The sequence below is a fragment of the Miniopterus schreibersii genome (assembly GCF_964146895.1).
Source record: "Miniopterus schreibersii genome assembly, chromosome: 13".
NCBI classification, from domain to species: Eukaryota; Metazoa; Chordata; class Mammalia; order Chiroptera; family Miniopteridae; genus Miniopterus; species Miniopterus schreibersii.
This window is the reverse complement of record NC_138113.1, coordinates 22,845,467-22,870,596: the sequence shown is the minus strand read 5'-3', so window position 1 is coordinate 22,870,596 and position 25,130 is coordinate 22,845,467.

The window sequence follows — 25,130 nt, the reverse complement described above, 5'->3', positions numbered from 1 at the left end:
GAGGCCCCAGACATAGGCCAGCTGGGGCCTTGGTCTCTGCTCCACACTGGCTCAGCCTTTCATGGAGAATAAACAGAGCCCTGGAAGCTAAATTGGAAAGAGGGATAGAGGGAAGAAGGAGAAGGGAAGAAAGGGTGAATATTTGTTTTCCGTGGCTGCTGTAACAAATCACTGCACACTTGGTGCTTAAAACAACATAAATTTATTATCTTACAGCTCTGGAGGTCAGAAGTCCTAAATGGGTCTCTTTAGGCTAAAGCCACGTGTCAGCAGGGCCGTGTTCCTTCTGGAGGCGCCAGGAAAGAATCCGTTCCCTCGCCGTTTCCAGCTTCTAGGGGCCGCCTGCATTTCTTGGCTTGTGGCGTTTCTTCCCCTGCAAAGCCAGCAGTGGGCGGGGGGTCTTTCCCATCCCGCATCACTGACGCTGCCCTCTTTCGCCTCCCTCCTTACTCAGACAGGCCTGCCTCACAGGTATTTCAGGTTCAGTTCCAGATCACCGCAATAAAGCAGGTCACAATGTTTTTGCCCTGGAAGGTCTTGCCTTCGATTTGTAACGGCCATGAAACGCAACTAAGTGAAGTGCAATAGAACAAGCTATGCCTGGGATGACCTTTGTGATTACACTGGATAATCCAGAATAACTTTCTTAGCTTAAAGTCAGCTAATTAGCAACTTTAATTTCCCCTTTCCATGTAACAACATTCATGGGAACAAGTTTAGTACAAATAGGCCGGCCCTTGCCTCCCTGTTCCACCGCCAAGCCCCGCGCTATCACAGCTCTTGGCAAGCAGATCATGAAGGCAAGTTTGGGAGGCCGGTCGCCTCCATTAAGCCCTCCTCGGTTAATGACGGCTTCAGGGCAGCGAGTCTCTGACTTTTTCCATCTACAGCTCACTCTTGGCAAAGTAAAAGACCTCACATGTTCCCACTTACTAAAATGGAAACCCTTCTTTCTAGAATGCCGCTTAAATTCCATGGTCAGTCATTATATCACTTTCTTGCACCTCGCATTTCATTGTTACTGTCTTGGCAAAATCACAACCAAATTCAAAGTCAACTCTCCATTTATTTCATGCCTGTTGGGGGAAAAATACAACCATGCTGAGTGGTCTTACTTTAAATTCATGCCCATAATTTCCAAGGGTGCTTTCATTTGATGCTAGGTCACCGTCCTGTTTCCCTTGTCCACTCGCTCTCCCACTGTCCCAGATGGAACTTCACACCAGACCCCTAATGCCTCCCTGCTGTATCCCTCTCCCTCTCTGCTCATGGCCTTGTTTCCCTCTTCACCAGCACAGTTGAAGTAATCAGAAGAGAACTTCCATAGCCTTCGCCGCCAGAGCCACGTGTCCCCGCCTCCCTGCACCTGCCCTCACATTCTCGCATCCTGGGCTCTAACTGGATGAACTTGCCACACGCCCCTCTGGAGCCAATCCCCCTGCCTGCACAAGGGATCCCATCCTCTCCCACTTACCCAAGGGCATCATGACCAGTGGCCAAGTTGCCCACTTCTCTTCATCTTCAATCGTTCATTCTCTCCTGAATCATTTCCATCAGCATTCAAGTACGTGATTATTTCTCCCATTTTATAAAACCTTCTCTTGAATCCATTTCCCCTGCCACTTTTTGTTTTCTCTCCATGTGCAGCAAAGCTGCTTCAGAAATGTGTCTCTATTCACTATCTCCAATTTGTTTCCACCTACCTTCTCTCTCGTAAACAGCTTTATTGAGATGTCTGACATATAAAAATTATTATATTTAAGGTGTACAACTTGATATTTGATATATGTATACATTGTGAAAAGATCACTGTAATCAAGCTCAGTAACTTGTCCATCACCTCTACATAGTTACCATTATGGGTGTGTTGAGAAGATTTAAGACCTAGCCTCTCAGCAAATTTCAAGTACATAATACAGTATTGTTAACTATTGCCACTGTGCTATTCGTTAGATCTCTACAACACATTCATCTGACATAACTGAAATGTTCTACTCTTTTACCAACGTCTCAGACTTCTCCCCGCCCCCCACTGCCCCTGGCAACCACTATTCCGCTCTATGCTTCTATGAGCTTGACTATTTTAGACTCATGCAGTATTTGGCTTTCTGTGTCTGTCTAATGTCCTCCAGGTCCATCCATGTTGTCACAATGGGAGGATTTTCTTCTTTCTTAAAGGCTAAATAACATTCCATTGTGTGTGTGTGTAACATTGTTTTATGTATTCATTCTTCAATAGACCTTTAGGTTGTTTCTATACCTTGACTTTTGACCAATAATGATCCGATTTCATTCCTCTGCATGTGGATATCCAGCCTTCCCGGTACCATTTGGTGAAGAGACTCCCTTCTCCACTGTGTGTTCTTGGCGTAAATGTGTGGATCCCCCCATTCTCCCTTAAGGCCACTCGGATCATCTTTTTGCCCCCAATTCTCAGCCAGCTGTTCTTGTCAGCCTTCGTATCGCTAGGCCCAGTGGTCAAATCTCAGTGTTGACCACTTAGTTGATCAGCTGTATTTGGCACAAGTTGATTGCTTTTTCCTCCTTGGTGTGTATTCTTCACCCTACTTCTAGGACAGCTCATCTGTTTCCTAGCCTCGCAGGTTCCTCCTTCTTGATGTTCTTTTCTGGTTCCCCCTCATCCCCTTGATTTTTAGGGTTGCTGTGCCCCAGAGCTCAGTCCTGATCCTCTTGTTTATCTACATTCGTTCTTTTGATGACCTCATGGCTTTGCGTAGTAAATATCCCTTTTGATGCCCAAATTTAAATGTATACTTCCAGCCTTCAGATCTCTACTTCTACACTATCTCAAGCTCAACATGCTTTCCCAATCTGCCCCGTGCCCCCCCCCCCCCCGCCTCGCAAACCTGCGCCCCCATAGCCATCTCCATCTCACTTGGTGGCACCTCCATACTTCCACTGGTTTAAGCTCATCTTCTCCATGGCTACCATCCTGGTTGGAACCTCTATCATTTCTCCCCTGAATTACTGTAATAACCTCCTAATTGCTTCCACCGTTGACCCTCTGCAGTCTGTTCTCAGAACAGCAGGTAGAAGGAGTCTTAAAAGTTAAATCAGATGATGCCATTCCTCTTCTCAAAACCATTCAGTGGCTCCCCGTTTCCGTAAGGCCCCATGGGACCTGCCAACCTATCTGGCTTCTACCTCTCTGAACTGACCTCTTCCTACTCTTCCTCTTTTTCACTCCATCTCAGCCCACTGACCTCAGGGCAATTCCTCGTACATGCCAGGTACACTCCACCTTACCAACTGCACTCTGTCCCTCTCCTGGAGTGCTCCTTACCTGCTCCCTCAGCTCCCTCACATCTTTGCTCAGATGTCACCATCTCAATGAGATCTTCTCTGATTCCCATACACATTGCAACCTGCCTCTACTCAGTCCTGACCCTCCTTACCCTGTTCTACTATTTAGTTTCTATAGTGGTTATCACTTTCTGACATACTATGAAATTATTTATTTTTTAACTTTTATTATTTATAGGTTTCCCCCACATAAAATATAGGTTTTATGAAGGCAGAGGGGTTTTTTGTTTGTTCACTGATGAATCCTAAGGGCCTAGAACAATGGCTGGCATTTAGGACATGCATAGTAAATATTTGTTGGGTGAATGCACAGGAAAACTGTTCCTGCTGTGGGAAGACCTCCATGAAAGATATCTGCCATTCATCCATCCATGTGTCTGTCTGTCTGTCTACCCATCCAGCCTAATCATTCCACAAGTGTGTTTTGGGCAGCTGGTCATTTTTTTAACTTTATATTTTGGCCTATGCACAAAACAGTGTCTACCCTGAAAGAACTGCAATAAAGTTAGGGAGAAAAAGTCCAGACACAGAAATCATGAAATAGAACCTGCTAATCTAAGCCAGGTTTAAAAGTGTAGACATTGTCACTCTGGAGGGCTGGTGACAGGGGTGGGAGCACAATATTTATGGCCTGGAACTCTGATGGATTTGAGGGTCTCAAGCTCAAAGAGCCTTTGAGGACCCCACATACTGCGTGTCCCAGGGACACTGAGAATCTGCTGGGGGAGGGTGTGGCGGGGACCTTTGACAGTCCTGGGACCGGGCAGCCTAAACTGGGAGCCTCAAGGATGAGGCTACAAGATGACCTGCGGCTCTGCCTGTTTCCTCTGGGCTTTCTCCCCAGGAGAAGTGGGAGAGTTTTAGCGCCTGGGACAGGGGTGACAGTCAGCTTCCTGTGTTCAGGAGCTGCCATTACCCGAGAGGCAGCAGCAGCTACAAACAAGAGCTGAAAGGCCAGGCCCTGGGCGTCCTCAACCTGGGATCCTTCTTCTCACCCCTGACTACACCAAACTCAGAAAGGAAAACAGCCCTAATCCTATAGCCCCAAACCAAACAGCTCACAGCTGGCCAGCTCACCAAAACAAACAAGCCAGGTCCCCTGCCATCTGTGGAACCGGAATGAGCGACACCCAGCCCCTCTGGCTCCTCCTTTTTTTCCTGTGGCCCAGGGAAGTCTTGCGGGGAGGGGAGGGGAGGTGGTGAAACACATAAACACATCTGGGGGCTCGGCTGCAGCTCAGGAAGGCTGCACTGACTGGGGACTCAGGGAAAGAGGCAGCTTGGGAAATTCCACCTCCCACCCCCCACTGCTTGGCATTAGCAGCACAGCTCAGGCCATGCAGTCCTGGTGGGAGGGGTGGGCCCAGAATAGCTCACCCGGCTCTTGACTTCTCCACAAAGAGCTCTGAGTGGGCATCTTGCACCCTATGGCTGTTTGCACGTGGAAGAAGAATGCAATCCTCAGAGCATGCGCTAGAGTTGAAATCACTGGGACCATGGTCATTTTGCTCACAGGGCTGTCCTGTTCCATTGCCACTGCTTTTAGCTTCCTCCTGTGTCAGGAACTCTTGCTCTCCAAGCCTGTAAATAAATCTTAGCTTCCTTACCCAATGCTTCTTTCACACTGTACAACATTTGATGCAAATGATCCATATTCATTGTAGAAAGTACAGAGAAATTAAAAGGAAAAAATTCCAACCAGCCATAGTTCTCTCGCCCTTCCCCTGAGATACTTCATTTGGGCACACGCCCTGCCAGATTGTCTTTATGCGCACACGTACACATGGAGTCAAATAATTTGCTGTGCTGTCTAATCATGTGGGTTCTCCCTGGCTCCTTCCCTCCCCTGTTCTAAGCCTTTGCATTCCTGGCCTGGGAGCTTCTGGAAGAGGAGACAGAAGCTGTCTCTCTGTCTCTCAAGAAAACCCAAGCTCACTGGAGCCCCATATATGGCAAGTGGGCAGTGGGGGGCGAGTGTTGGAAGGGGACAAGACAGCGCCCAGCCCTGGTCAGGGGTGGAAGCTGGTGGGCCCCAAGTTGCAGGGAACTTGACCTACCTTGGCAGCGCCCGAAGGGGGGAGCAGGAGACTTGAGGGAAATAATTGCCCCTGGGATCAGGCAAAGACACCCGATCTCCCCGCCTTGCTGAGGAGCACCACTGCACACCTCATCTCATGAACAGCCTCGTGCCCGCACGGGGCCTGCGGGCTTGACCGTGAGGATGTCAGTGCAGGCATGAGGGAAGGGAGGCTCGAGGCCGGCTCTGTTTTCTGGGCACCATGGTAGCAAGCGGGGTTCTTTGTGACACTGGGCAGGGAAGGAAACCTCAGTGATGCCAGAGAGTGAATTTCCTGCCAGCCCAGCAGGGTAAAACTTGGCATAAAATTTGAGTTGATTTAAATAAAATAACACGCGATACTTCTTGCATCTCTGAGCTTGTGGAGTCCGACTGTTATGTGCTGTGCACATAGACTTTCAACATGAATGGGACCATCCTGTTCTGTTACCTGTTTACTTCACTCAGCCCTGTGTCAATCACCCTTTCATGCGCATTCAGACGCACTCACCACTGTTTTTAATGGTCACATCACATTCCATCACACGAATATATCACAATTTACTCAACCAACTCGTCTGAATACTTCCTACCCCGTCTCTCTCCGAGACCCAAACCATCAAAGGGTTGGAAGAGGGAGCAGCCTTCGTCTGGCTGCTGCCATCAGGGGCACTGGGATGGTTCCTCAGGTCTTGATCTTTCAGCGCTTGGCACCCAGGAACGACTGGCAGCAGTTGTGAGAACATCACACGCAGTAATAAGAGTAACTAACATTTACGCAGCACTTTGGGCCAGGCCCTGTTCTAGGCACTTTACACATATTATCTCACTTAGTCTTTACCATGCCTTCTGAGGCAGTACTGTTTTTATCCCCGTTTATCGATGGGGAAACAGAGGGACAGAGAGGGAGAGCAACCTGTGCGAGCGTGCACAGTAAGCGGTGGTGCTGGGGTAGGAATCCAGCTGTCTGGTGTCAGCGTTGTGCTTTGACTGCCAGATACATCTGTTCGGTTGCAGAGTTTTGGCTGGTTATCGGGAAGAAGCAACAAGGATGTTTGTTTGTTTGTTTGCTTGTTACGTTTCCCTCTAAGCTTTGGCAAATTAGATTTTGAGGCTTGGATTTTGTTTTTTAAGGCACGATCATCCTTTCTAGTTTTTCTCTAAAGGGTTCAAGAGCCCATACCCTCCGGGCCAGTCGCTCCTGGGCAGGACCCCGATAGGTCAGAGGTCAGTATTTTGAAGGGCTCCTGGATGGCACGGCCTGGCACTCCTCTCTCCAGCCTCCCAGGACTGAAACGACAAGGAGTTCCCACTGTTGGCCTCGGGTCGCCCTGCCAGCCTCCTTCATCCTGGACCGGTTTGTTTCTGGGAGAAGCTGGCCGCCTCCTGGGTCAAAGCTGGTGGTTCTGCCACGGGAGGCCTACAGGGCTGCTCTGTACTATTTAGCTGTGTATGGTGACCCTGGGTGCACACCAGAATCACTGAACTGCTTTTGCCTTGGGTTCAACCTCTGCGGGTGGAGTCTGCGCTCGTGCCTTCTGAAAACGGCCGCCAGTGACTCCGCTGCTCAGCCCTGGCCCAGGGCCTCCTGGGGCTCTGACCAGCTTCAGCCTCAGGTTTTCTCTGCCTCTAAGGGAACGAAGAGTCTCCCACCCATTGCCAGGATGTTCGATGCTAAGGTTGAGGCTGTGCGGGTGGCAGCTCTGTGGAGCCTGTGTCTGAAACCTGGAGTGATTTTGAGTAGACACCCTTCCTCCTGGGAGCCAGAGCTCGGAGCTGATTAACGTCCAGCGTTCTGTGATTATGAACAACTGTAAAATACTACCCATTGTCGCTGGCACCATCAATAGATGGCAAGAAGCTGCCTCAGATCTGCTGCTCAGGGAAACCACCCATATGGACTCATTCTGTAAATTTGCAGTTGAATCAAAGGCTTTGGCCACTCTTTAGCGTAAGAGAACATTGTTTTTTGTTCTTCTTTCTCTTTCCCATTTTTCTTAAGGTGGATCAGAAAAACAAAAACACAAAACAACACAAACAAAAAGAATGCATTTTCTTGATCTAAAAGAAAAGTGAGCCACTCTGTTTAATGTAAGACATTACCATCAGGGGAAACTGAGTGAAGGGGATACAGGAACTGTCTTTACTATCTCTGCAACTTCTAAAAATCCAATTGTTTTCTAAAATAAAGTTTCTTTTTAAAGAAATGTTTGGTAGAAGGTCCTCAGCTCTGGTTGCCTGATCCATCCGCCTGTACCTGGCTCTCCCTTTGCCCCTTCCCTTTGGTTCCCGAGAGAAGAGCAGGTGAGGCGGTTGGATTGCGCTGCACTGACATTTTCTCCCCCAGAATTGCTCCAACAAGAAGAGGGATGTAGACCCCGCTGGAGACAGAGCAAGAGTCTGTAGTCTTCACAAAAATGTACTGAGCCCAGAGGGGTGCAAGAGGTGGAAGCCCGAGGGGGCTGAGTGTTTGGGGCACAGGACAGAGTCACATTTCAAATGAAGACTCGGGGGTCTTCTCTCCTTGTTGGGCTGATAGGATGGAGACAGTAGGCTGGTGGAAGTTACATCCTCCAAGCGACCGTTGAGCCTGTATCTCAGAGAGGAGCCCCTAAAGCTCATCACTGGTCATGGGGCTGCCTGGTCATGGTCAAAGATATTGTAGGAGTAAAACGAAAAAAAACTGGAAACTAAGAAAATGCATCCAAAAAGCAGCAGCAGCAGCAGCGGAGAAGGGGGAAGATGGAGAGGAAGGAGGGGAAAAAGGCTGGAAGAAAGGCGGCTGGGCTGTGGAAGGCTAAGTGCTATCTCTGGGATCAGATCGCCCCGCCTTCCCCACCCTCTCCACCTGCCTTCACCTAGGGCTCCTTCTGTCTTGGGGACAGTTAATAATGTGAGATGTCAGTTGTGACAGGCAGCTATGCGGAGCCTGTGCTGGGCGTGGCGAGGTGGAAGCTGCGCCAGCGTGTGTGGGCTGCCCTCTAGCTCTGCTGGGGACACTTTGAAGCCGTTCAGGGGCTGAGTTCTCTCCGAGGAGCAGGGGGGTGGAAGGTGAGGACATCTGAGCTGGGTCTGCCCTAGGTCCCAGGGCATCCCCACCCTCTGTAACTGGGGGCTGCCCCATTCCCCACCTCGTCTCCTGGGCAAACTGAGGGGCCTGTGCCCCCCCAGCCTGACCAGCCTTGACTGCTGGGCTTGGGAGGTGGGCTGAATCCTCTGAGCGCCCCCAGTTTGTTCCCTGTCCTGCCTTAGCTCTGGACCAGACTGACGGTGGGGTTACACCTTCAGGCTGAGCAGGGAAACCGCAGCCTCCCCACTTGCTCACTGCACCTTCTCCAACTCTCAGAGTTCAATTGTGTGAAACAACGAAGATTACAGAGCACCAGGGTGTGTGTGTGTGTGTGTGTGTGTGTGTGTGTGTGTCACAGGGGTTGGTGGCAAGAGGAGTGGGAGAGAAGACAAACCATTGAGTGTCCCAAGTTAAGGTCTAAGGGTTTTTGGTTAACCCTCACTGGAGGATATTTTTCCCCCACAGATTTTTAGAGACAGTGTAGAAAGGAGGGAGGAGGGAGAGAGGGAGAAAGAGAGAGAGAAATATTGATGTGAGAGAGACACATCAATAGACCAGGACTGGGGATCGAACCTGCAACACAGGTATGTGCCCTTTACCGGGAGTAGAACCCGCGACCCTTCGGTGCATGGGCTGGTGCTCTCACCACTGAGCCACGCCGTCAGGGCCCTGCCAGCTTTTTTGAGGCTGACTTTGCTCCCTTGAGTGTCTCCATTGGGATAATAACAGAGTGGAGCGTGTCCTTAATATGAATTTGCTTCCAGGTTTCAGAAAAGGGTGCTTTGGGAAGGAAGGGAGGAGGAGTTTGAAAGTACCAACAGCGGAGGCAGTGGGCGCCCAACTGTTCACTGCGTAGCTGATAAGGGCCCAGCGAAGCACGTTCCTGAGCGAGCAGCGTGCGCCTTGCTGCTGGGCAGCAGCGCCCCCCCCCAAGCACTCAGGACGGCGAGCACGGGAGGAGCCTGCGCACCGAGGTGGTGGAGGGGAGAGTTAAAAGGCAGCCTCCCTCCTGAGGAAGGAGGTCTGACAGCCTGGGAGACTCCGAGCTGGCAGGGATTCCAACAGGTGAACACCCTGGGGGGTATGCTTTCCAGGCAGGGCCATCACCAGGGAAAATGTGGAGGGGAGAAGGGACATCAGGAATGAGTGAGCCACCCCGAGGCTCTCCAGCCCCCTGGGCGCTGGGCTGGGGGTGCCTGCACATGTCCCCGTGTGCTGTAGGCTCCCACAGGGTCAACAACCAGCGGGGGAAACACCTGCCCCTGGCCCGTGCCAGGATTTTTATGTCGTCTTCATTGCTTCGTGCTTATCTCATTTATGATTATAGGAAAGATTCTTGACAGCTGTCATCAAATCCTAGCAGTGCCTTTAATGTCCCTCGTATATCCTGAATGTGTCAGTAATTCCACACTGCACATGTGCGCATTTCTTTCACCTGCAATAAAGGATTCAAAAAATGTACCTTCAATAGAAATGCCTGCGAGGACAATAAAGAACGTAAACACTCTTTTAATGCTTGAGGTAGGTGGTGCACATACCTGCAAAGAGCATGGACTGAAGTGGTCAGGGCCTAGTAGAAATCAGGGGCTTGGGGAAAACATCAGGCTGCGGACACGTGGAGATTCTACACACATTGGAAAGTAAGGCAGTTTGTGTGATAGCTGGTGGGGCCTGGGCTTTCTCAGGGTTCCCTCCAAGGCACATCACAGGTGATGTGTTGACTTTCTCGCCTCTCTGGGCTTAGTTAGTATAGTTCTTTGGCTTTGAAACCATATGCAGAGGCCCTGACACCATGTGTCCGACCTTTTCCTTTTGGGACCATGCACAGGGCCTCAAGAGCAGGCCTACCTGTGAATCTCCTCTTTTGGACCTGGAATGACTAGGAGGTAAGGCTTTATTTTATTCTTCTCTGAATCCTGGGACACCCAGCAGGTACCCATTTGTGGATTTGAGATGACTTGTGATGACCTCCTTTGTGCCTGGAGGCTACATGTAGAGAAGAGGTTCTAGGCTCTCATGGCCTAAACAGGTTCAGCCCTCCTGAGATCTCTTGCTGTCTGCTAAATAAGAATTTGGAGGCTGTTTCTGATTTGGAAATTACAGCCAGAGTGTTTTTGGTGCTGTTTTCCAAAGTCAACATTCCCAAGCACAACTGGGGTGGAGAGGAAACAGTGCCCCTGGACCTTGGAAGAAAGGATCAGTGTGGTTCCATTATTTAATTAGGCTGAAGAATGCTCATGGGCATGTCTGAGCAAGAGGTTGTGGGGCACAGAGCAACCTCTGGACCTAGAGGGGGAATCCTGTGGTAGGAAAGAGAGCAGGGGGGGAGGGTCAGGATGCTGGCCTCAAAGATGCCACTATTTGTACTTGTTTAGTCATTTAGAGCCTCAGTTATCTCATTTGCCAATGTGAATATATTATTTCCTAGAATTATCATGCAACTCAATATAAGCAATCTTTATTTTTTAAAAAAAGCTTTAAAAAACCCACTGTGGTCTAATGAAAAATATACTGGGTCATTCATGGGCTATGTGGTCTTGGTTAAATCCAGACCTTCTCTGGACCTCAGATTCTTTATTTGAAAAAAAAATGGGTTTTCGATTGGATTGTCCTACGGGTCACTTAGAGTTCCAAAATGTTGATCTTTTCATTAGCGGAACCCCAGAACACACACACAAACACACACACACCACACACACAATTAGTTTGCATTTCAAGATACACTGGTTTGTCACTATTTTTGTATTTATAAGTTACTGCCATTGTCAGGCAATAAATGAACACTCATAAAGTGTTGGGTACCAACCACTCTTGACCTTGTGCTTCTTGACATTTTATTTTTGATTCTTGTATTATTGTATTGACTTCATGTGTGCACATGTCCTGTGGTCCATTTAGATCAACACTCCCTGCTGTGTATTTTCTACCTACAGCCTGTGTCCATTTTCATAAGTGCTCATTTGCCACATGGCTAGTGGCTACCGTATTGGGCAGCGCAGGTCTAGATATAAGCAGCTTAAAGGTAGGGATTGCATTTTGTGGTATTTAATACTTGGTAATAACTTTAGTGTTTATGAGCTCTTGGTGATATGTCATCTCCTTTGATCTTTATTGTTGTTTGGTGAGGTTCATACAGTTATTAATGCCAGTTTATAGTTGAGAAAACTGAAGCTTTGGAGAGGCCAAGTGCTTGCTCAAGGCCATAGCACAAGTAATAACAGAGCTGGGATCTGAACCCAGATATTCTGGTTTCAAATGTAGAGGGAGCTGTAACAGGGCAGCTACCTTCATTTACTTGTTAATTCATTTGTTAGCTAATCTGGGTGGATGCTCTGTGCCTCATGTTCACATTAACTGGGCATCTTCCTCCTTTTTAAGAGGAAACAAAATAAAGATGGTTTCTTGTTTCCTTCCCTCCCTCCCTCCCTCCCTCCCTCCCTCCCTCCCTCCCTCCCTCCCTCCCTCTTCCCTCCCTCCCTCCCTCCCTCCCTCCCTCCCTCCCTCCCTCCCTCCCTCCCTTTTTCTTTCTTATTTTTCGGTTTGAGAGAAAGATGAGTTTGGTGCATGACTAACATCACTGTCAGCATCTTTATCTTTTCATCTGCGTATCCGCTTCAATGTACCTGTTGAACCAGGGCCGGGCGCATTCCTGCGTTTGGGCCTCATCAGGCCGTTTCCCGCATCTGTTGTCTCCACGAGTTCCATCAGTTCCATCAGTTCCACAAGTCCCGGCCCAGCTTCTCTTCGCTCCTTGCTCGGAATCCCCTAGCCAAGCCTGGAGATGGTTATCACACACATTAGACCTGACTTTAGCCAAACTAAATACATTCTCTCTCTCTGATGTGGTGATCTCAGCTCATTGTTTTTAAGAAGGGACACCCTCATTTACTTTCCCGACAAAGGGTTCTCATTCTGGAAGCCCGGGGCCTTCCTGCTGCAAGGAAAGGTCGGTTTGTGCTGCTCTGAGGGGAGCCTGATGTCCTGGCAAAGCCCTTGGCTACATGTTCTTCACCAGAGGTGTTGGGCATGGTTCTAGAAACTAGTGAGGATCCCAAACTTGAGGGCAGGGAAAGGAGCTGCTGGAGGCAGAGCCAGAACCCATGATCAAGTTCAGTACTCATTTGCAAACCCCCAGCTGAGGAGGGAACAGGGGACAGAACAGCTCCTGAGCTGACGCAGATGCTACCACAGCCTGGCTGTAGGCAGGAGCTGAGGCTTGAGAAGGAGGGACCCCTCTGTAGGCAGGGCCCAGGGCCCATGTTCTTCGTGACATCCCCTCCCGCCTTGGTGCATTGGTACATAAGAAATCACAGAATCCCTGGGAAGAAGGGATCTTATAGGTCAGCTGTTCTGTCCCCTGCCTGAAGCCAGCATGGCCCACAGCGGCGGGTTCAGTCAGTGCCCTGGGGAGTCCTGGTGGTCCCTGTGGGTATCTCAGGGATAGGGTTGTCCCATGCAATATTTGGGACATAATTATACTAAAAATTATTTATTGTTTATCTGAAATTCAAATTTAACTGGGTGTCCTGTATTTCTGTTTGCTAAATTTGGCAAGCTTATTTGGGAGCTCTGCCAGGAGAGGAAGGGGGTACTCGGGGAGCAGGGAATTCACCACCCACCCACCATTTTCCTGAGACCAGCTCTGCTTTCATCTGAGTATGGGTGATAGTTAAAACGAACAAACAAATCCCTCCTATATTGGGCATAGTGGCCAAGGATATTAACTCTCCCTAAATAGGTCAAAGCCATGTTAAAGGAGGATTATAAAGTTCTCCTGAAAAACCAGCCAATTTATTTTATTTGTTTTTTAAGGAATTGGTCCTCATGGTGATGAGCTACGGGAGAGGAGAAGACGGGTGCTTCGAGGAAAGGCGGACTCCACTGTCTTCCTGTCCTCAAGGTGCCCAGCGTGCACCCGCCCTCACTTCATGGCAGATCCTGGGCTGGGGAAGGTGCCAGGGCAGGCACAGGACGCTGCTAGACTGTGGGAAATTTGTAAGACACAGGGAGAGGCCTCAGTGGTTAGAAATTGGTACTTGAATGGGGAGAGGTAGGGCCACCAGGCAAAAGGGTGGAGATGGTTATGGTCACCGCTCTGCGAGGGGGACAGAGTTAGAGGGGAGTGAGGGGAGGGGAGGAGAGTCGGGGAGTAAGGAAGCACCTCCATCACCCCCTTTCTCTATATACGCTCAGCAACACTAGTTATTTTCTGGGGTTTTTTGTTTGTTTGTTTTTGTTGTGTGTTTTTTATAGCAGCCATGGGTATGAGATAGTATTCTCATTGTGGTTTTGATTTGCATTTTCCTAATGATTAATGATGGTGAACATCTTTTCAAGTGCTCATTAGCGATTTGTATTTCTTCTTTGGAGAAATGTCTATTCAAGTCCTTTGTCCGTTTTTTAACTGGGTTGTTTGATTTTGTTTGAGTTATAGGTGTTCTTTTAGTGTGTGTGGTTTGTTTCTTAACTGAAGAAAGCAGCACAGCTTTTTTAAAAAATCTTTACTGTTGAGAGTATTACAGACATCCCCGTTTTTCCCTCATTGCCCCCCTCCACCCGGTTCTGAGTTCTTTATATAACTGGATATTAACCCCTTTATCAGATACGAATATTTCCTTCCATTAACCCCTTTATCAGATTTGAAAATATTTCCTTCCATTCTGTGGGTTGAGTTTTCACTCTGTTGATTGTGTCCTTTGATGCACAAAAGCTTTTCGTTTTGATATAGTCCCAGAGATTGTGTTTTTCTACATGACCGTGAATTGGTGCGCACGGCCTTGGTGACAGGAGTCGGTGTCTGAGGCAGGAAGCATGAGGCCCAGAGAGGAGACACCAGCCACGCATGGCCTTTCAGGTTCCTGGAAACACCAGCACTTTGAGCTCCCGTGTTCGGAACGTGGTGGAGAAGCTACTGCTTGCTAAGCTGGGGCCCTTCTCCTTGGGGCTCGCGCCTGCAGACTGGACTATGGGCCAGAAAGTCCAGACATGGCTTGATTGCGGTAGCTGGTTCCTTAGGGCAAGCGGGGTAGTTCAGGAAGGGAAAAAAGGCAAACCTCTGTTCAATGGTCCGGATTGACTGTCCCTGAGGTCCTCGGGGTGGGCACAGTGGTAGGTCTTCTCTGTGGTGGTCTGCAGTTGAGAAAACTTCAGAAAGACCCAGAGCCAGTATCCAGGCTCGGGCTGGAAGTGTGGGCTCCCAGGGGCAAGGGTGTGACCTGGTCATTGTAAGCTGCCAGCAGGCAGAGGGGACCTGACCAAAGGTGCCCTGGGACTGCTCTGACCTGGTCCAGGAGCACTTTGAAACACCCGAGTGACCACTCTTATCCCAAAGGGAGCGCTTCAGCGGGGAACTGTCACTCCAGCGGTGGCCAGCAGGCCTTGTCTCCTTCCATGAGCAGAGGAGAATGGCCTGGCCCGGTGTAGCCAGTTGTTGGGCAAAGGAGGGGCAGAGGCCCCTGTTCCTGTGTCAGCAGGGCCACAGTTACAGACAGTAGGTACATACACTGAGCAGGCTGACAAAATTGCCACCATTTCCAAAAGATTCTCTTTAAATACGTGTTCCCTTTATACTTGGAGGCGAGGTGGAGTACTGTGGGGGAGAGGACACAGACGAGAACCTTTCAGCTGCAGTTCAGACCAGTTCCTCTGGTCTTAGCATTTCTGTTCTGGTTCCAACTTAGGTTTCCTTCTCAGTAGAACAAAAGCCCTCAAGTTCATTGTGCCCTTAGACACCATCCCCTGTTACACACCCACCCCCTCCTTCTATCAAAGTATTCATTCCGGACTCAGAGCCCTGAGGAAAGTTGAAGTAAATGCAGTTTTCTCCATCTTGATGCATCATCACTCAGTTTATCAGTCCTAACAGATTAACAGATTGGGCCACTAAGTTGCCTGGCTGGCCACCCCAAAATTTGACGCTGTCTCTGTGAAAGATGTCTGACCCCCAAAGCCCTGGAGGATGAGCCTTGGCAGGGTCTTGTGAGAGGGGATTCCAGCCTCATGTGCATGGCAGCGGGCGAGCCTTGCTCCTCTCCTCTGCTAGGAGTAAAGAGGGCTGGAGGCAGGCGAGGAGATCCGGCTGCACAGTGGAGCTCCGCCGTGGCGCGGCCAGGGAGCCTGCTGGAGGGAGAGGCAGGAGGTCACTCTGCAGTGGGCCTTGGAGCCTGAGGGTCTGGATCAGTGAAGAAAGGGGGAAAAGTTGTTCCAGGGTGGAAGAGTTTCTTGTGGACTGGAAATAGGTTTGGGGGCAAAAGTGGTAGGAAAAAAAGCTGGCAAGGCCTAGAGTTTAGAGAGCCTTGAATGTCATGCTAAGTGTACTCGGGGCTGAGATTTTAAACTATTGCTTGCTCCTGATGGCTTCCACCAGGTTTACCTTACCATGCAAAAAAAAACAGCATTACACACTTCCCTGTCCTATGCCCTTTCTCACTCAAAGCTCCTCAGCAACCTGCAAAACCTGTCTTCTGTCTTGGGCTGGAAGAGGCTCTGGCATTGTCCACGGCCCCTGGGAATCCAGATGTTCTCCCTGCTGGGAAGGAGCTCATTTTTAAAAATCCAATAGTTTGTAATCAGATACAATTTTCTTTTGAAAGCAATTATGCATGCTAATTTGTTTGCACACAACTGCTTTCAAGAATAAATTCCAGGTTCCTTACAATATCTCATAAATCATCTCAAAATATGTCTTTCTTCTTGTGCATTTTATTTTTAAACAGGTTCAGAGAAGGATCCCAAAGTACATACAAACTCCCTCCTCACTGTAGATGTGAGTTTATATATGAGATTCCAGATGTGATTAGAATCCACTTTATGTTGATGGACGAGTCAGTGTTGTTAGCAGCAAACTCTCTGCTGTCATTTCCAGGTGAGAGACAAGTGAAAAAGTGCTGGTGCTTCTGGATAATCTGGGAATCCAGATGGAATATGAGCAGTAGTTAGAGTGAAACAAAATAGGGATAGAGGAGGCCCACCTTGTAGGTCTGGCCTATCTAGGTGGTGGAGACGGGAATGGAGGGGAGAGGAAAGTGGGGAGGAGAGAAATAATTCTAGTGTGGAACACCTTGATGATGGAGGCGGTGGGAAGACACATAGGGCTCATTCCAAAGTGGGAAAGCCAGGGACCTGAGAAAGAGCCCCGGAAGTGCTTACATATAACAGTGGTTATTTCAAAATTCTACTCAAACCAATCCTGCGTCAGCAAGGAGGGCCGCCTACTCTACAACACAGGACTCAAATATTACCCTTCGCCTGTATTGCGGGGCACATAGGTTAGCCGGAGAGAAGACCTGCAAACATAACAGGACTTTGCTGGGGAGATTTGTCCTCAGTTAACTGACTTCTAGGGCAAGAGGACTTGTAACTGGGGCTCCCCAAGCCTGGTACGTCCATATTTAGACAGACCTTTCTTGGAACATGATGTTGGGATAGGAAGGTAATTTTCTCAGGATTTAAATTCAAACATCCAAAATTCTTCTCCTTAGTGCAACTATTGAACAGGAGATTCCCAGATACACTCGAAGGATTATCTTCAAGATATTCGTACATCCATACTCATAGCAACATTACTCACAATAGCTAAAACATGGGAGCAGCCCAAGTGTCCATCGATGGATAAACAAAATATGGTACATATGTGCAATGGATATTATTCAGCCTTAAAAGGAAGGAAATTCTGACATACACTACAACATGGCTGAGCCTTGAGGACATTAGGCTTAGTGAAATAAGCCAGCGACAATCACATAGTGACCAATACTGTGTGATTCCACTTATATGAAGTGCTTGGAGCAGTCAAAATCAGACACAGAAAGTAGAATGGAGGTTTCCAGAGGATGGGGCGGGGGGGGGGAGGGAATGAAGAGCTGCTGTTTAATGGGTACAGCGTTTCAGTGTTACGAGATGAAAAGAGTTACAGAGATAGTTGTACAACATTATGAATGTACTTAACACCACTGAACTGTACACTTAAAATGATTAAGGTAGCAAGTTCTGTTATGTGTATTTTATCACAATAAAAAGAATACACACAAAAAAATTTATATTCAAACCACTCAAAGCTGACCAGAGGTGAGAGCCTTGCAAGTGACTCCCTGGGTCCCTTGAAGATTCTTCAGGTGTAAAGATGGTGCAATTCTTATATAAGAAGCAGTGGGAAAATTAGACTCTATAAGTCTTCAGGTCTGTGCTGTGCCTTTTGTAAGAAGCCCACCTAAGCAGAACTTCTCCACTGGACTGGAGGTTTCCCCACTTCCCTCAAAGTGGGGCGATGGCAGTGGCTGGGGGAGGCAGCACCCCTCGGGAGATTGGCCCCGAGGAGGCCCCCTGCCCAGGCTAGCATGGTGGGGAGGAACTCGGTAATCCAGGGCGTGGACCCACGTCTGGGCTCAGATCCCTCTCTGCCACTTACCAGCTGAGGAATCTTGGAGAAACTGCTGAAGCTTTCTGAGCCTCAGACCTCTCACCTGTAACGTGGGATGCGACAGGTCATTTGCTGAATAACTGTAGCCACTTAGAGATGGGGGTATGTGGTGAGGATGCGTCCCTAGGCAGTTTCGTCGGCGTGCGGACATCAGAGACGGCGCGGCCTACTACACGCCGAGGCTGTGTGGTATGGCCTCGCTCCTAGGCTACAAGCCTGGATAGCACGTTACTGTGCTGAATACTGTAGGTGACTGTAGCATCTAAACATGTGTTCATAGAAAAGAAACAGTAAAAACATGGTATAAAAGATAAATACTGGTCCATCTGTTTAGGGAACTTACCATGGATGGAGCTTGCTGGATGGGGAGCTGCTCTGGGTGAATCAGTGAGTGGCCAGTCCTAGGACGTCACTGCACATGACTGTCGATTTTATAAAGACTGTTCATTTAAGCTATGCTAAATTTACAAAACAGCACAAGATAAAATCAAACACGAGAAAATTAAGCAATACAGAAATGCAGTAAACATGAGAGGTATGAGGCTGCTGTTTTACCAAAAACATTTTTTATTAATTTTTTTTTAGAGAGAGTGGAAGGGAGGGGGGGAGAGAGAGAGAAACATTGATCATGGCTCCTGCACACACCCCGACTGGGGCTGGGGATTGAACCTGTAGCCCAGGTATGTGCCCTTGACCCGCAATCAAACCTGTGGCCCTTCAGTGCGAGGGCTGATGCTCTAACCACTGAGCCACACCAGCCAGGGCCAAAGACATTTTTATTATAAGTAGAAAGAGTACTAAAATATGATAAATATAATATTGTAAACACATAAACCAGTAACATAGTTTACTATCATCACCAAGTATTATGCACTGTGCATAGCTGTATGTGCTATGCTTTTATACAGCAGTAGGCTTGCTCACCACAAGCACGTGAGTAACCGGTTGTGCACAACCTTCAGATGGCTGCGGTGTCACTGGGCCATAGGAATTTTTCATCTCATCTCCATCACACTCTCCTGGGACCACCACCATACATGCAGTCTGCCGTTGACCAAAAGGTTATTGTGTGTCGCATGACCCTACCCAAAAACATATGGCTCACAACAAGCACTTAATACTTTTCCTGAGTCTCTAGGTTGGCAGGGCAGCTCTTCCTCAGCGCAGCCTCTGCTGAAGCTGGACAGTCCAGGAGCCTAGGATGCCTCACTTCTCTGCCTGCGGCCCCTTAGAGGTGGCGGGAATGGCGGGGACCTTGCTCCATGTGGCCTCCCATCCTCCAGGAGGCGAGCCTGTGCTTGTTCACACAGCAGTAAGCTGGCCCGGAGCAGCGAGAGGGGGCCAATCCCGCTGCACAAGCATTTTGAAGCCCCTGCTTGCATTGTGCTTGTTAATGCTCCATTCGCCAAAGAAAGAAAACAGTTCATACCAGATTCAAAAGATGGAGAAACAGACTCTACCTTGATGGGATGGGGTACAAAATCTGGGGGGTTTCTGTGCAAAAAAAATATCCAAAAGATCTATTTTTTGCAATTAGCCAAAAAGAGGAAGAATAAAACCTACCTCAGTGGGTTATTGTGAGGCTCATATGAGATACCACATAGAAATAAAGCTCTTGGTGTGGTCCTGGCACACAGTAGGCCTTCCAGGAATGCGAGTTTTCTTTCCTCCATCTCCTTCATTAAGAACAATGTCTCTGTGGAAGACATGATGGGTCTATTGACTCTAATTCCATTCTCTTCCAGAGCACTTGGAAATTGATGCCATGTGAGACTTAACAAGAGATCAAATATGTCTTCAACATCCCCGGGCCACAGCCCTATCCCCAGAGCCTGAGCGGCCCCTACGATGGAGCCTGCCCTGCCTGGTGCTCTGGGCCCCTCTTCTCCCAGCCTGCTACAGGTCAGTCTTTTTTTCATTACAAATTGTTCATAAGCACACACATCCCCAGATGCCTGCATAAAAGCTGGTATTAAAGTTGTGTAATGGTGGTGTGGGCCTTGTTATGATTAAGGCAACAGTAAGCTGTTCCCCAGAGCTCGGGATTGTAGTAGAAAAAGCCCTGGGAAGCTGCACACACTCCCCAGTACATTCTGACGCCCTTCCCTTCCCCATAAGTGTGGAGGGAGGGAGATACTAGGCTGTGCAAGCTGATTGTGAATCAGTTATCAAGGGAGGAAGAATTTGTGGGGGATACAGATCTCTGAAGAGGTAGGCCCAAGGGACAGTAAAGAAGCATTTGATGTCTTCAAAGGACTCTGCTGATGAGTTTTTCAGAGGCAGGCACTGTAGTACTTGGCACCTGCCAGAGTGTACTATGTTTTGCATTTGGGTGGCACTTTACAAGGAACCAGGCTTCTGGTTCTTACTGGATCCTCTCAACAGTCCAGTGAGCTTGGCAGAAGCATTAGCCCCATTTTATGGATGTGGACACGGAGGTTTTTTACCCAGTGTTGTCGTTTGCTTCCCAGGAATGCTCTTCCCTCTGCATTTGGTGGCCCCTCCTTGATCTTGAACCGGCTGTATGCACCGATGATGATAGTGCTGATGAAGCATAATTAATGACCTCTGGGATATGCATTCTTTAACAAACATGAGTGTATGTTGTGTTGTGATTATGTATTGGATGATGCAGTCGGTTTGCTGTGGAGCCTTGGGCTCCATGCACTTAGCAAGCCCTCCAGGAGACTCGGATCTTCTGGCAGGATTTGGGAACAGTGACTCCTGCAGTGCCCAGTCAGACCGAGCTGTTAGGGCAGTGAGGTTCTGGAAAACTTTGGCCTCCTGCGTGCAGCACCGAGGCCTTGTCCCTGAACCGCTCTTCAGCCAGAGCAATTCTTTTGTCTGTTCCATTTCTTTACATTGTAAAAAATAACCTTTAGTTTGCAAAAAAGAGTTATCCACTTTTTTGTCTTTGTTTTTCAAGAGAAAACCACTGGTTTGCTATGTGCTTCAATAGTCCTTCTGAGAAAACCATGTGAGAAATTGCTTTGCAGTCTCACTCCTGGGAATATCTGTGATTCTTCTGAGTAATGGTTTGTTCTTTACCTTAGTGGCACTGAGACTCTTGTCATGGACAGTATTATCCTCTTTGTCCCTGCATCTGGGAAGCCCACACCCAAATTTATAATTCCCTTTAGCAAAGATTTTACGTAGCAACCAGGATTCATCTTATTTTTCTACCTTTATTAATCAGTCATTTGCTATCATATCATTTTTTCCCTCTTCTTATATGCACTTTTAGAAGCTTCCACAAATCCTATTTGGAATGAGCTGGGATGGACATAAAGATAATTTTCAGGAAATAATTTCACAGAATCATTGGCTCAGAGTTTTAGCTTATAGGAACTACAGGAGCTCAGCTTCCTCAAGCCATCTGTGGTACAGAGAGGGGATGTAACTCTTCTGGGATCAAGGAGGCAGGATGAGAGGGAATCCAGTGCAGGGCAAGTTCAGGAACATTCTGCGGTAGGGCTGTGTGGGGGGTGGGGTGGGTGCCACCTCCAGCACAGCAGAGTCCCCTTTTGCCTAGACACAGCTTTGTTAGCACCCAAGACATTCAACAGCTGGGAGTTACATTCCTTTGGGTCGTGATAACTCTTCATGTTCAGAGTCCCAATGAAAGTGCAAATATCCCTGAGGAAGGAACAAGCCTCAGGTGTCTCAAGTAGTTCCAGGGGACTGTCCAAAGGGGATGGGGAGCACAATTCCTGGGAAAATGAATGAGCCAGGCTGTCCCAATGTCTGAGGGGTTAAGCTGGCAAGAATATGTAAATGCTCAGGGTGGAGGAAGCAAAATCTGTGGCTTTTCCCTAAGGCCTGGGCCCTCCACGGGCCTCCTTCAGCCTAGGACTATAGTGAAAAAAGAGAAGAAAGGTGGAAAAAAGGCCTATTTGGCAGCTTTGCCAAAGGCTGACCTGGCAGGTTCCCCAGGTACTTCTGTGTGCCTTTGGGAAGGACTGTGCCTGCTCAGTTTTAAGCTCTGCTCCTGTCCCCTGGGAGGCCGAGAAAGGCAGAGTGCTCACACGCGCCCCTCTCCTCCACGGTGTGAGGCTGTGTGAAGAGGCCTGGAGAGCGAGGACAATGCCACAGGGCGAAGGGTTCAGAACAAGACCTCAGAAGCGAAGAAACCCCCTAATTACAGTTTCAGGTCTCGTTACCGCTCCGGCTTCTGGGCTCAAAGTTCCCATGACGGCAGGGACTCGAGCCTTGCGGCCTTGTGGGGCGCGACCCTGCCCCGGCCCTTCATGAGACACATGTGTGCGCGCGTGTGTCTGAGTGTGAGTGGAGGCCTGGTGGGCACACGGAGGCCCGCCGACGTCTATTACATGGAGAAACATCTGTTTTCTGCAGAACATCCACCGTATCAGATGTTTTACTGCTAAGAACCCATTTTTTTAATAAAATGAAAATGAGACATGGAAATCAAGGTAACCACATTTTAAATGTTTATGGAAGATAAAGGTTTAACCACAAGTCTTTCATCAAATGGAGGACAGTAGAAAAAGTTAGGGGAATGCCCTTTGGGTGTCCTCGCCTGGGAGGGGAAACCTCAGAGTCTCACCTCACATAGTCCGGGCCCGCGGGCAGCTGGAAATATTTAGCGATGTGTCTAAATGTTGTTGCACAGCAGCCCCACCGTCGGGCCTGTCCGGCCACGGCTGTTGGGAGGGAAATATTTGCTCAAATGAAAAGCCCAGGCTCAAGTGTGAGGGGCAAATGGCACCCCGGGGCATAGAGCGGCAAAAGGCACGAGGCCTCTGCTGGGAGGATGGGCTCCGCTGCCCCGAGCCGGAGGGTGTGAGCAGATGGGGAGGGGCCGTCCCGCTTGCCCCCCTGTGTCTGGTTTCCTGGGTTGGGGCGCTGCTCAGAGCGGGACGGCCCCTCCATCTCTCCCCTGTGGGCTTGGGCTCCTCCTGAGGGCTGCGGGGCCTCATCTTAGCTACCCTCCAGCGAAAACCCCAGTCCTACCAGCGATCCGCTCACCGGTGTCGCTGCTAGTGAGCGAAATGAAGCATTTTCTCCCCGGTTACGTGGTCATGAGGATGGAAAGCAGCCTCGTGCCCATTTCAAGGATTCTTCCTCCCAGGGACGAGTGCACATTCATGCTTTATCTTCTTTTCTCAGCAGAAAGCCAGCCTGTGTTGCAGATGAGAAAGGGGGGTTGGAAACCTCCTGACTCAGTCTGGGGTTGCGTGGAGCACGGAGAGGGGCCGAGTCTCCCAGATGGGGTTCGGAGAGGAAAACGGGCACTCATGCTGGGCCCCGCAGGGGAGGCCCTCCTCCCTCAGGCCCTCCGCAAGGTCTTGAGCAGCCGCTGCTCTGTGAATCTGAAGTAACTTTTGCATTTTAGAGCAATCCCTCATCTCGCCGCCCCATCTGCAGGGACTTATCTCTCTCACCATCGGCCGTGTGTCCCCTGGAGCACGTAAATCGTAGGATGGAGTGAGGGATCAAGTTGAATTATGTGACCTGTAGTTTACGGTGGGGGCCCTCTGGACATCCGATCCAGTGTCTGAGCTCAGTTACCACAGCTCTGGCCGCCGGGGATTAGACTTTCCTGAAAGGGTTGGATGTTGAGGGAGAGGATGCTGAGGATGAGGGAGGAGCTGAGAGGGCTGTGAGCGCCCTGTGGCAGCTGATTCTGGGCACACTTTGGGTCTTCGCGGCCTCACTGCTGCTCGGATGCCTGACCAGCTCCAGTGGTGGTGGTTTGGGGGCGCTGTTGGGGGAATGAAGTGAGATGGAACGGGTTGGGGTGGGGGTTGGGGGCGGCTTTGGCGTGCCATTGGGCTGGGTTAGGGACGAGATGTATCTTCCTCCCCACCAGCTCTAACCCTGGCTGTGTTCATCTTGCTGAGTTAGCAGGAACGCAGACGTAAAAGGGTTTTCAACTGGGTCAGTGAAACCAGAGGTATTTCCTAGACTCACAAACCCCTTAATCTATCAAATAAACTGGAGGACTCTGCTTGGCCTCGAGCTCAGTCTTTTGAGAGCTGCCATGGCCCAGCTGTTTGGCGAGGAGTCACCCATAGAACAATGTTCTGTTTTCTTAGCATATGATACAGGGATATTTGCAAGACCAGGGTCCTTTTCAAGGGTCCTTGCAGCCTGAGGCTCTGACTCTGGGAATCCCAGGGTGCATTGAGCCAACATGGAAAGGCCGAGGAGCTCTGAAAGCTTCCAGACCCAGGTGTTAGAACAAGCCAGTCCCAAGGTAGGGTCTCAGGAAATAACTGTGGGATGAATAACTTAAACAGGAATCAAGAGACCCTGATCCTGGTCCTGGTCCTGTCATTTGCTAACTGGTTTTAAATAAAATGTGGAACTTCTGAGCCTCATTCCCCATCTGTGAAGTAGCCTGTAAATACCTGTCAGACACCTCTGAGGGCTGCTTTGAGCATCGGATGAGGAGTGAATGTGAAAGTGTGTGTCCTGCAGAATCTTCAAATAGGCCCCCGTATTGCCCTCTCCTTTCCTTCTCAGAGGCCCCTCTTGATAACCAGCCGAGACCCTCCCTCACGCACAGGCACCCAGCCCTTCTCAGAGCGGTTCCTGCTCAGGCCCGTGCTGACCCTTCAGGCAAACTGCTCTCCTGGCTTTTCCTCAAGGTCTGAGGTAGGGCCGTCTTTCATATGAGCTTTTCTACTGTTCTGTGTGTGTGTGATGTGGGTGAAAATAGGCTGCAGTCTGACTGAAGAGGAGCCCTTTATTTTCCAGATCTTGGTTCCTCGCAGCACTTAGACCTCAGGTCTGCAGCGCAGTCCCAGACAGCCAGGCTGTCTCCACACCACCCTCTGCTGCCAGCCAGCCTGAATCGGTGTCAGTTCTCCAGGAAGGTGGAATTCCTCTGCTTTGGGTGCAGCCTTGTCCTTGTTGGGAATAATAAAATAATGATGGCCCATCTTGTTCTAGAACTTTCCACTTAGGAACCGTTTCTCAATAAAATTGTTAACAATGTCATAGTCACCATTCTAAGCCCTTGATATGCCATAAATAAATCACAAACATAAAAATTGTGGCATTGATAAGGAAGGGTTCCAAATCAATAAATGATAAGTGTCCCAAAAGAAAAGTGGGCAAAGGACAAGAAGAGGTTAAGTAACCAAAGTTACATAACTGGTGACCCTGAGCAAGAAAGAACCCAGACAGGTTCAGAACCCAGGAAGGGGTTATCATCATCCTCATTTTATAGATGAAAGGGTTGAAGTTCTGTCCATGTACATGAGTCCACACTACTTAAAGATACCATGGTCCGCTTT